Raw genomic sequence first — 12500 nt, 5'->3', positions numbered from 1 at the left:
TTTATTTTTTTTTTTTGATTCATTTTATTTCGTTCAATTAACTTTTTTTTTCATATTAGCGATATGATATATATATATATATATATATATATATATATATGTATTCAAAATAATGAAATGTCGAGTTCTATTTGAAAAATATCCTTCATAGAAAAGCGGATACTTCTTGAAATATTAGTTTTGTATTCGAAAGTAATCAAGTAATAAAAAAAAAAAAAAAAAAAAAAAAAAAAGTAAAAGCAAAATAAAATAAAATAAAATAAAAACAGTAGAAATGGAAAAAAAAAAGAAAAAGAAACAAAGAGAACAATTCGAAGAGTATTGTGCGTTTTACGAAGGAAAACCAATATCGTTAGGGGAGAGAACTTTCATTCAGTCTAAAAGAAAAAAATTGATTACCAACCATAGACGTGATTCTTAATCCGGGAAAAATGAAAACTAGTTGGTTTTTATATATTGTATTATGCATTATAATCATTTAGAATAAAAGATATAAAACGACGTACGAGATTCATGACGTATATATCACGGTATTGCGGAAACAGAGACGATATGACGAAATCGATTAACATTTCTCTATTTATCTCTTTCTTTCTCTCTCTCTCTCTCTCTCTCTCTTTCTCTCTCTCTCTCCCTCTCTCTCTTTCTCTCACTAAATGAAATTATGAGCTGACATAATGGTTCATCAATGACGTTAAGAAGCTTACTCGACTATGTGTATCTCTGCCACTCATTCTATCACTCTATCAGTCTTTCTATTTATCTATCTCTCTATCTCTGTCTTTCATATTTATTCACGTCATTATCATTAATACCGTTTGATTGTTGGACTCTAATAGTCACTTAGATTTTTTTTCTTTTTTCTTCAAACGATAAACATTATTAAATATCTTTCATTTCTTTCTTTTATTAAAGATTTCTTGAATCTCATAAATGAACGCCGACGGATGAACGTCGAAGAGTGTTTAAGAGAAAAAAAAAGAAAAAAAAAAAGAAAACAAAACAAAAAAGGAAAAGAAAAAAAATAAGAAAGAAAACAAAATTATAAGAATTTATTTAAGAGTGATTATATGTAAAAGATGTTGATAAAAAGAAAAATACATTATACGAATGTATAAAGAAAAAAAGAGACTTATTTTAATATATAGTATTATACCTACTTACGTTCACTAAACCAGGCTTTTATATTTCGTAGAAATCCTTGCACATATATATATATATATATATATATATATATAACCATGATAGAATGACGCTGATCCCTGTTAGAATTCAAATTCTGTGTATCTACTTGTGTGTGTGTATATGTGTGTGTGTGCTCGCATATATATGCTTACGTGCATAAATTTGCGTGAGTGCGTACGGCTAATGGCGATTAACGTAATGTTTTGGGCCATTAATCGTTGGCATTAATATCTTCACAAGCCGACCATTCACTATTGCATCTCTTTCACTCTCTCTCTCTCTCTCTCTCTCTCTATATATATATATATATATATATATATATATATATATATATATATATATGCATATATCTATGCATACGTTGAAAGTCACCGACGATAGCTAGCATTATTGTTTTATGTATTTATTAATCGAGAGGTATATATCTATACGCGATATATTTACGTATACACATTTATTGTAGGTACCTGCATTATCCAATCTCTATTATAATATAAAATACAATCGAGACGAAATAACAAGTTACGCAATTTACCCGGGTCGTTTTTTTTATTTTTACCTTTTTCCTTTTTTTTTTTTTACTTTTTTTTTATTTATTTTCTCTTTTTTCCAATTTTTATTTTTTTACGCACCAACACGTTAACAACAATTTTTAATGATGATAAAAATAATAATAATAATAATAATAATAATAATAATAATAATAATAATAATAATAGTAATAATAATAATAATTATTATTATTATCATCAACAACATTATCATTATCATCAAAACAACAACGTACTTATTTTACACCGTTTGCTATGCTCTATTCTATTGACATTTGTTTCATTGTATACGAGTCTTTAACGTCATTGGACGATTCAATAATGAATTAATAAATAACAAAAGAAAAAAAAAAGAAAAGAAGAAAGAAAAATAAAGAAAAAGAGAACCTGAGAAATATCACATATAACAGAGATCCCTCATACCGGCTCGTTAGTTAGTTAAAGTTAATGTCATTACAGGTGAGTGGAGTGTTATAATTAATAAAATGCATACTATCATTATTTGCGTTAGACAATAGGGACACGTTCGCGTGCGCATCTCGTATGAATATAGAAGAAGAAATTTAAAAGAAACAAAAAAAAAAAAAAAAAATAAGAAAAAAAAAAAAGAGAGAAAAATAAAAAGGAAACGATATATCACGTACATACATTTACATTGTTCACTTGTATTTACTGAGATACGTATTAGATATGTATTATTTCATATACATACATATTATTTATTTGCTTACATATTACTAAGAGTCTTAAGATGCTCAAATTATGAATAAAAATAGAAAAAGAAAAAACGATAATTACGATGAATTTCGTATTCCTAATCGTTAATTAATACATTCGCGTTTCCGTTCGCCCCTATCTCCCACCGCCCCCCCCTCCTCCCCCATTCCCGGAATCGTGATGATCCCCCTTGATCTCTCTATCAGAAAATTTATTTCGTTATTAGATTCGCCTGCGATATATCACTAATTAGACCGTCTATCAATTATTATTAGATTAACCCGATTTTCAGAATTAAATTATGTTCATGCATAAACCATAAATAGAAAGAGAGAAAGAGAGAAATCGAGTAGGGTGAGGTTGAGGGGAGGGGGCTGGGGATGGGGGTTAAACGATTCCAGAATAAATCGGCCAATGAATTTATAGGATAAATCGAAATAAAATCGAGTTGAGTGTATGGGCTAGAAGGAGCATATATATATATATATATGTATGTATGTGCACGTTTGTGCATGCGTGCGCGCGTACCTGTGTGTAGAAAGAATCGAGACGGTAGGGAATATATGATGAGTCGATCTTATCCACCTGAATCGAAACTAGTTTTGTCTCTTTGATTTATGACACGAATCGATTATATCTACGGTGTACATGTCTACGTAAATGCATATGTAAGTAGTTATATATAGTATGACATGTACTTACAGGGAGGAATATGTAGGGATAAGTATATAAGTAAAGTACTTATTATTTACTTATGTGTCACGATTTGTTTTAATATACATCAGCGCTTTCGAGACTTTGTATCGATTTTTCGTGTTCACTGAAGGAGCAAAGGAAATAAAAACAAAAAAATGCTGAAAGGGTGATGCGGAGGGTGATGTTCGGTGTTAGTGGTGGTTGGTTAAAAAGAAGTAAGAAGAAAGAAGAAAGAGAGGAAGAAAGAAAAAAGAAGGAAAGAAAAAAGAAGAAGAAGAAGAAGAAGAAGGAAGGAAGGAAGAGGAAAAGTGCGCATGAAAAGAAAGAGGATTAATAGCCGGACAAATTCGCGCCTGCTAATAAGCGAAACTGGCACGAATTGAAAAAGTTTTCCGGCGGAAAGGCGGCAGCGGAAGGTTCGCGTGTAACGTCGCGATAAATCGTAGGAAGACGTTGATGGCGGACAAGCTGGCTTGGATATTGCGCGTTTAACCTTAAGGGACGTCATCTATAGGGTGAGTCGAAAATTCACGCGATCTTAAGTATTTAACTTAATTTTCTTTACGTGTGCGTCTATGTACGTCTGTACGTCTTTACGTGTGTATGTGTGCGTGTATGTGTAACATGTGGGTGATGAAACATTTTTATAATAATATCACATAAAATATTTTTTCTTATACGATTAACCAGTTTATTTATTTCCAGTGTTCTTTATTTAATATTTATTTTATATAAGTATGTACTTAATTAGAATAGATATTGATGGACATATATATATATATATATATTTTTTTTTTCTTTATTGACGATTAAGATGATAAACGTTAATAACACTACGGAAAAGATATGTTTCTCTCTATGAAATTAATTAATTAATACACCTTATACACATTAGAACGGAAGATCGTAAATGCCAAGAGAAGGGAAAAGGGTAGTTTCGCGTTTTGTTCAAACGCGTACTTATATATTATACTAGTTTGACCCGGCACACCCTGTATACCAATATCCGCACCTCTTGCACGGAAATTATACCGTAGGGACGAATACGAATCTAGGCTAGACCGTATCGTTCGTGAACCGATAGACCATGGGAGTGGTGGGGAGGAGGCAAGGGGGTTGGATAATGCTGTGGATATGGACGTGGACGTTAAAGGAAATATGAAATACCGAATGAGAACGTGTTTATTCTTTAAATAAGACCAGATCGAAAGAGAATGTGATATATTATATATATATATAAGATCATAGAGATTATATATATATATATATTATATATATACAATTAGCAAATTAATATGAAGCAATATTTGGAAATGATTTATGAAATTAATTAATCCATCGAATTATCGTTAAGTCTTCGATAAAATATATATTAAAATTTTCATTTACTCTCTCTCTCTCTCTCTCTCTTTCTCTCTTTTCGTGTTGGTCTTATATAAACTCTGTAAAAAAAAAAAAAAAAAAAAAAAAAAAAAAAAAAAAAAAAAAAAAGAAAAGTCGAAAGAACGTAATTCAAAAGTGGCACTCACTCATTCTTCCCCATTTTCTTTTTCCTCCTCTTCTATTTCCTTCTTCTTTTCTTTCTCCTCGATCTTCTCTTCGTTCTATCGTCGATTACGACGCCAAGGAACTCTCATGGCCGACGACGATTTCCTGTAAAACGAGCGAAGAAAAGAGAATCTTAGAATACGTTGGTACATATGTAGGTATGTATGTAACTACGTAGTTACGTACGTATTATATATTTCTGCAATAATATACTCGTGGGAGATTTAAGAAGAGAATATAAGAGCTCTCGTCCTCCGCAGGAGAGTACCGACGACGACTACGACTACGACGACGACAACGACGGCGACATCGTATCGGTTTTTATAGTGCGACCGTATCTTTTATATACATCTAGTAATATCTCTGCGGTGAATGAAAAAGTTATTGTTTTTTCCATTCGCTTCTTTCTTTCCGTTAGACTTCTCTTTTTTTTCTTCCTTTCTTTCTTTTTTTTTCCTTTTTGTGTTATCCCACCCAACGAGAGAGAGAGAGAGAGAGAGAGAAAAAGAGAGGGGGAGAGTTATAGATATTTCCTTCGCGATGTCCTTTAATCGTAAACTAAAGGAAACCATCGCAATTTCTATTTTTCTTTTTGTCAACCAAACGATCCTTTTCATGGCCCAACGAAGTTCACTATATTTTTCGTTAGTTCAAAATATATTTATCATAGACAAATAAATAAAAATATATGATTTTATATATATATATATATATATATATATATTACAAGAATGATTTAACGAATATTCGAACTAAAAAATATATTAAAATATTTGTATGTCAGTAATACGTATCTGTTAATTATATAATAAAAGAGTAAAAGACAAAGAAAAAGAAAGAAATAAATGTATATAAAAAATAAAATAAATAAATCTGATCATTTTATATGGCTCATTAACTATCACGAAAGAAGATAAATTTCATTTTCCCAGTTTCATAATTGAAGTGAAAGAGGATAATACATTGTGTGCATTATTCAGCTGGATTTTGAAGTCTTTATCAGCACAAGCAACGCGCGACGAAGACTCGACAACTTCGAACCACCTATATGATTGATATCTATCCTCCGGCGATTCTCTATCCCTTTCTCCTTCCCTCCCTTCCTCCCTTTCTCTCTGTATATCTCTCTCTCTCTCTCTTTCTCTCTTTATCCTTCTTTCTTCCGATTATATCGCTCTTCCTCTTTCTATCCTTTCTACCGATCCACTTCATCTTCCCCGGAGTTTCATCCCCTAACCTCAACGTACACATTTCGTTCAAGGCGGTCCCGTGCCGCCGTTGCCACCACTTCCACCTCCACCACCACCACCATCACCACCATCAACGCCACCGCCACCGCCACCGCCACCGTCGTAGTTACCGTCGTCGTCGGTCGATACGGCTATTATGAAAATTGAAAATAAAGGCACTCTCGCGACCACTTCCGTCGAAAAGCTCGGGAGCTTCTCTATTTTCATTCAGGCGAACCGATGATACGTCCATCACAAGATAATTAATTACACAATACGACTATACCATTATAGTATCCTACTATAATAATTCTCTAATTAAATTTCCACTCACGGATATTACATAATATATTATATTGTTATCGAGATTCTCTCTCTCTCTCTCTCTCTCTCTCTCTTTCTCTCTCTCTCTCTCTCTCTCTCTCTTTCTCTCTATCTATCTATCTTTATCTTTATCTTTATCTCTATCTCTATCTCTCTCCCGCCCTTTATAAATTATATAACGATAAACTTTCGAATGTGATAACAAGAAAATAATAATAGATCAAATTGTATAGGACTTCAATGTAACTCTAGTATATTACTAAGGAAAGGGACGGCTAGGATCGAGGGTGGGGGTGGTACGAAAAGTTTTCTAATCTAGATGTAAACAAATACCGTGTAAAATTCTAAACTAGTTCCTTGTAGTTCGACGTTCGACGAGATACTGAAGTAGTCGTCGGACTGAGGAGACACAAACATAGTTTTATATACACATAAATACATACATACGTAGATATATATATATATATATATATATATATATATAAAAATCAAAGGACGCAGATCGACGTGTCGATAATAATTCGATACCGTTCATCGGTGCCATATTCAAAACTTCAAATCGCGTACTACGGAACAACTTTGTTACCGTATCGCCCATCCCCCATTTTATTTCCCGTTTTTCTCTATACGTACATACATATATACACGGAGAGAGAGAATGTATATATATATATATATATGTAATAGGAACATGACTCCTATACTACATACATTTTTTTATTTCATTCTGATTTTTCAAGATCGAAGGAAATCTCCCTCATAGCTTTATTTATCGTCGAAACGTATGCGTTCGAACGTGTTCTCTCACTCTCTCTCTCTCTCTCTCTCTCTCTCTCTCTCTCTCTCTCTCTCTCTCTCTTAAACGCACACACATGCACACACGCACAAATACACAGACAGAGATTCACTTTAGCGCATCGGTTTCTCGAGTTCTTTTCTTTCTGGACAACGACGGACGCGGGCGTTTCTACGATAGGATTTCTATCGAAGAAAAAGAGGAATATAAAATAAAGGAAATATACGTATTGCAAGTGAATAAGAGAGATATCGAATACGCTTATGACGAAAGTTTTGTTCGTAGAAAAGGAGAAAGGGAAAGGAGAATATATGTGTGTATATGTGCGTTTGTATATGTGTGTGAAAGAGAAAGAGAGAGAGAGAGAGAGAGAGAGAGAGAGAGCGAGAGAGAACACATTGGTACCATCGAGACGCGCGTGTTTACATGAAAGTTGATTTGATTTATTTACCAGACTTCATATCGCGTTATGGAATGGACGGTTATTCCTCTATGTATACACACATATATATGTGTGTGTGTACTGGTAGCGTAGAGAATCGATTCAGTTTATATAGGGCGCCTGCGGAAACCGATAGAAAGAGAGAGAATTCCAGTGGCCCTCCATGCACTTCATATTTAAAGAGACTAGAAAGAATGGAAAGAGGGAAAGGGAATGGAAAAAAAAAAAAAAAAAGGAAAAAAAGAAAGAACGAAAGAGAAAGAGAAAAAGGAAGAAGAAAAAGAAGAAGAAGAAGAGGAATAAAAAATTGTAGATATCATATCGCGTAGTACAAAAGCGAAGGATAGTATTTTTATTATTTGCACCGTCCAATGTACTTCATTTGTACGTAACAAAAGGTGGCAGACTTAAGCGTTTTAACCTGTAACGTATACGTTTATATACGTACTCTTGTCTCTCTCTCTCTCTCTCTCTCTCTCTCTCTCTCTCTCTCTCTCTCTCTCTCTCTCTCTTCCTCCCTATCATTCTCTTTATCTCTCTTAAAATTTAATTCGATCCTTTACCGATTCGAAAAAGTAAAAGAATAAAAAATAATAAACGATCGATTATTTCGATTTATTCTCCTTTCACTCTCTCTCTCTCTCTCTCTCTCTCTCTCTCTCTCTCTCTTTCTTTTCTATTCTTGCTTAAAAAAGGGTGAAAAAAAAAAAATATATATATATATATATATAAAGACGTAGGTATAGATAATCGTTAGAAAAAGAAAAAAGGTGGACTCGTTGAATTTTGTCGGAAAGCTTAGGCACACAGAGCTTTGTAAGATATAACTACTATACTACTACCGTCAATTTTCTCTCGACTCTATGACAGCTTTAATTATCGTCTATACCATTCTCTCTATACCTCCTCCTCCTCCTCCTCCTCCTCCTCCTCCTTCCTCCCGGCGCTCTCTTCCCGCAGTCTACACTGCGCTCCCCTTTTTTTCTTTCGACCCTTTTGTACGAACTGATGGTAGTACGTTGTGCTGGAACAGTAGCTAGCCGACTTTTTAGGCGTCCTTTGAATTATCGATTTTCTTAACATTTCCAAAGGGTCGTTACAATTGTTCCTTAGAAGTTATCTTTCTCTAGCGAACTTCGTTAAATTGCAATTATACGGAGAGCCGTAAGAGAAAAGAGGAGAAGACGAGAAGAGAAGATCGATCTAATTATCTCTCTCTCTTTCTTTCTCTCTCTCTCTCACTCGTGAAAATAGATCTCTCGAAATAGAAAGGTATTTCCTTTCGATATAAACGATCTTGATATCGAACGCCTTTGAGGCTTTGCAAAATTAAAGAAAAAAGCGAATAAAGAAATTAATATTTTAGGAATGTGAAAATGATCGATTAATTAACGAGAGAAAGAGGGAGAAAGAAAGAGAGAGAGAGAGAGAGAGAGAGAGAGAGAAACGTTAAGAAGATAATACAAACGAATCGATTTATATATTATTTACGTTAAATACACGTTGTATATACGTAATATAATTCGTTAAACTGAATGATAGAAATCGACACGAGAAGTAACACATGCTAGAACATAGTACCGTTTGTATAGTGAATCGTCCGAATGTAACACGATATATATATGTAACGTTAGAGGACAACCGTTTCAAACCTTCCAACCCTAATCAACTCCCTTCCGTACCTACTCTAATACGCTTCAAGCGAGCGACATTTCTCGGCGACGAACAAACTATTTGTTTCCGTTTGCCAAAATTTATGTCGAATTTGCCTATCCACCGCCTGCCGTGCCTGCGCTTGTAAACAGACACAGTCATGCTTGCATCCTCAGTTTGTTGCTCGAAAATCATGGTGTCGTAACTCCTCATGAAAGTGATTTCTACCAACGTGACTTCAACCATCCCCGAATATAATACAACTTTATGGATGATAATATACGGAACTTGATTATTTTGTTATTTCGTTTGATTTGATTTGATTTTATTATATTTTGTGAAAAGAAATTTCTTTTTCTTTTTTTTTTATTTGCTCTTTCTTTCCTTTTTTAATACGAGATTAGAACTTATTATATTTCATTATATTTTATTATATTTCATATATCATTTATTTTATTATATCGTATAATAGGAAAATTTGTTTTATCACGAGATTAGAACAATCCGATTTATCTGTAAGCTTTTATACGTACGATATAATATTCGTTAAAATTAATAATAAAATATTTAGCAATATACAATGACAATATTTGATGCGTGATCGATCAACGATATATTATTACTAAATAGAAATATGAAATATAAATTTAATACATCAATTCTAAAGTAAAGTAAAACGAGAGAAACTAACTAAACTACGTTAACAATATTAGATTTCATGAAATGGGAATAAGCGAGCATACGTATATACGATTCATTTACTCGATAAGGATAAATATCAGTCGTGTTTGTCTACACTCTATGCGATATGGTATACTAGTTACATTCTAAACGAACTACCATGCTCGGGGATGATTTCGCGGATAGAATTTCTAATCGCACGATGGACCCCCATCGTGTTTCAGTTGCGTGTGATGGGCCGCGCTCGTAACAGAGCATTACAAAAATGTGGGATATCCAAAAGAAGATCGATCTTGTTCACGGTGATGATCGATGTCGCTTTTCGACAAAATAAAAAAAACAAAAAACAATAAATAAATAATTAAATAAAAAGAAAACAGAAAGAAAGGAAAAATAAACAGGTAAATAAAAAGCAAAGAGGAAAAAAAGAAAGGAAAAATATGTACGAAACAAGAAAAAGGATAGACGAGCGAGTTTTGCTAATACGAAAATTGCTGAAATATCGCGCAACGTAATGTGCGTGTATGTTTAAAAAATATTCTTCTTGTCCTCAAATCAATATACCTAAATACTTTCGTTATATATTATTAGTATATCAGATATGTATTATTAAACAGATATCTAACATACTTCACAAATTTTAATCAACATGCTTTATAATATCAACCGTGATTTTTCTAAGTTCGTAAATGTGTTAGCTAAGTACGTAATGTATCATCTTTTACAAAGGAATTTTAAACGAATCTTTATCCTTTTTTTTTCTTTTTTTTTTTTTCTTTTTTTTTTTTTTTAAAATGACATTACTTTTGATACGACGAAAAAAAAAGAAAATACAAAAAAGTACAAAGGAGAAATGAAGGATAAGAAGATATTATATAAATATCTCATTAATACTCTTACAAATCAAAGAATTAAAAAATCCTTATCCTTATATACTCCCATGTAGAAAACAACAAAGAAAATGAAGAAGAAAAAGAGAAGGAGGAGTAAGAAGAAGAAGAAGTTGACCGAAGTTTCAAAGCATGATTTACGAGTTCTAGCTGCAAGGAGTTTCGGAATTTGGAAAATGCATTTAATAGGAGCCACGTAGTCCTTCGACGGCGAGGACGACGATGATGGCGGCACCTTTTCACTCGACCAGGGACATTCCAAAGAGAAATTGAAATTGCAAACCGTGAGAATGAGAAGAGAAGAGAAGAGAAGAGAATAGAATAGAATAGAAAGAGAAATAGAGAGATATCGAGATATCGAGAAAGAGAGAGAGAGAGATAGTGAGAGTGTGATAGGCGGACGACGGCCATTTTCTCGGTTGCTCCATTAATTAAATCTCCTTTGTGTCGGACAGGTATATTGCGAAACGGTAATTTCAAATGGTTAGGATGATAATTCGAACCGTACAACAAGTCGTCCCGCCGAGAGAAGATAGTAATTCGATCTATCGATTCTACGAGGAGAATGATTCAAGAGTGAAACAATGATCGCGCTGAAGAAGGTCGTTAAAAGGTCGACGATAACGATTATTCGAATCGAAATAAAAGATTCCAAGGTACAATGATATCATTCGTTTATTTGAATTTATTCGTGAAATAATTATCTGAAATCTAATCTCTTTTCTTCTTCTTCTTCTTCTTCTTCTTCTTCTTCTATTTCATCTTCTTATTTTCTAGTTACTCTCATTTCTCTTAAAATCTCTTTTTTTCATTACAAAAGATTATTCTTATCTTTAAGGATAAACGAACGTTCGAAATCGTGTAGATCCTCGACTTAAACTGCCTACTTAAGTCGTAGATCCGCGATTACATATGCGAATCGTTCGTTTCTTTTACTCTTAAAATAATAATAATAATAATAATAATAATAATAATAATAATAATAATAATAATAATAAAAATAAATATAAATATAAAGATAAAAATAAAATCGATTAAAGAGTAAGTTCGATATAAATCGAGTCGAACTTTGTCGTTGTCGTCGTCGTCGTCGAATACTTTTATAAGGATTGAACGTTCCTCGTCGGATAGTATGGGTGTGGATATAGAAGAGGGTACGATAAGGTGGATGAGCGAAGTAAGGGGTAAGAAAAAAGAAAAAGAAAAGAAGAGAAGAAAAAAGAGGTGGGTGTGGGGGTGGGGATGGGAGAAAAAATAATGCGAGGCAAACGACGTCGTTATTCAATCGCTCCTCTCGAAATCACTGCAAGAACCTACGATACATTCACTCGGAATTATTATCGAAAGAACGATCGCTCATGAAAATGGTATTGAGCTAGGTTTAACTCGAATAAAAAACTTCCGACGATTCGTTCTTTTCGTTGCTTCTCTCTTCTAACTTACTGAAGTGGTGTATATATATATATATATATATATATATATACATATACACACATGTGTGTGTGTGTCTATGTAAGAAAGAATATACAGAGAGAGAGAGAGAGAGAGAGAGAGAGAGAGAGAGAGAGAGAGAAACGAGACGAAGCATTATAAAATATAAAAGAGCCAGGAGCGTCTGGCTCGCGCCACCGTAAACGTTAAGCGCAACGCAATGCTGGCGTTAAAGAGGCCGCAAAGCCGTGTTACGTTAGACGAAGAAGAGCTTGTGCCTTTAGTGCCATGGTTAAGGAAGACCGGCTTTAACTCTCATCCACCTACCGCTCCTGTTCCTATATTACAACCATTCCC

At 33.4% G+C, this 12500-nt stretch overlaps 1 long non-coding RNA gene across 1 annotated transcript in view; it reads right to left on the bottom strand.

The window, feature by feature from the left end:
* LOC124950068 overlaps positions 1-12500 on the bottom strand; it is a 101589-nt gene that overhangs the window by 60591 nt on the left and 28498 nt on the right. Inside the window, exon 2 of the long non-coding RNA XR_007101250.1 lies at positions 4679-4802. This is a non-coding gene — a long non-coding RNA (uncharacterized LOC124950068). The remainder of the gene's footprint in view (positions 1-4678; positions 4803-12500) is intronic.

This window comes from Vespa velutina, chromosome 6 (assembly GCF_912470025.1).
Source record: "Vespa velutina chromosome 6, iVesVel2.1, whole genome shotgun sequence".
Classification (NCBI taxonomy): Eukaryota; Metazoa; Arthropoda; class Insecta; order Hymenoptera; family Vespidae; genus Vespa; species Vespa velutina.
Note: the sequence above shows the minus strand (reverse complement) of the source record. Positions and strands in the feature narration are given on the sequence as shown.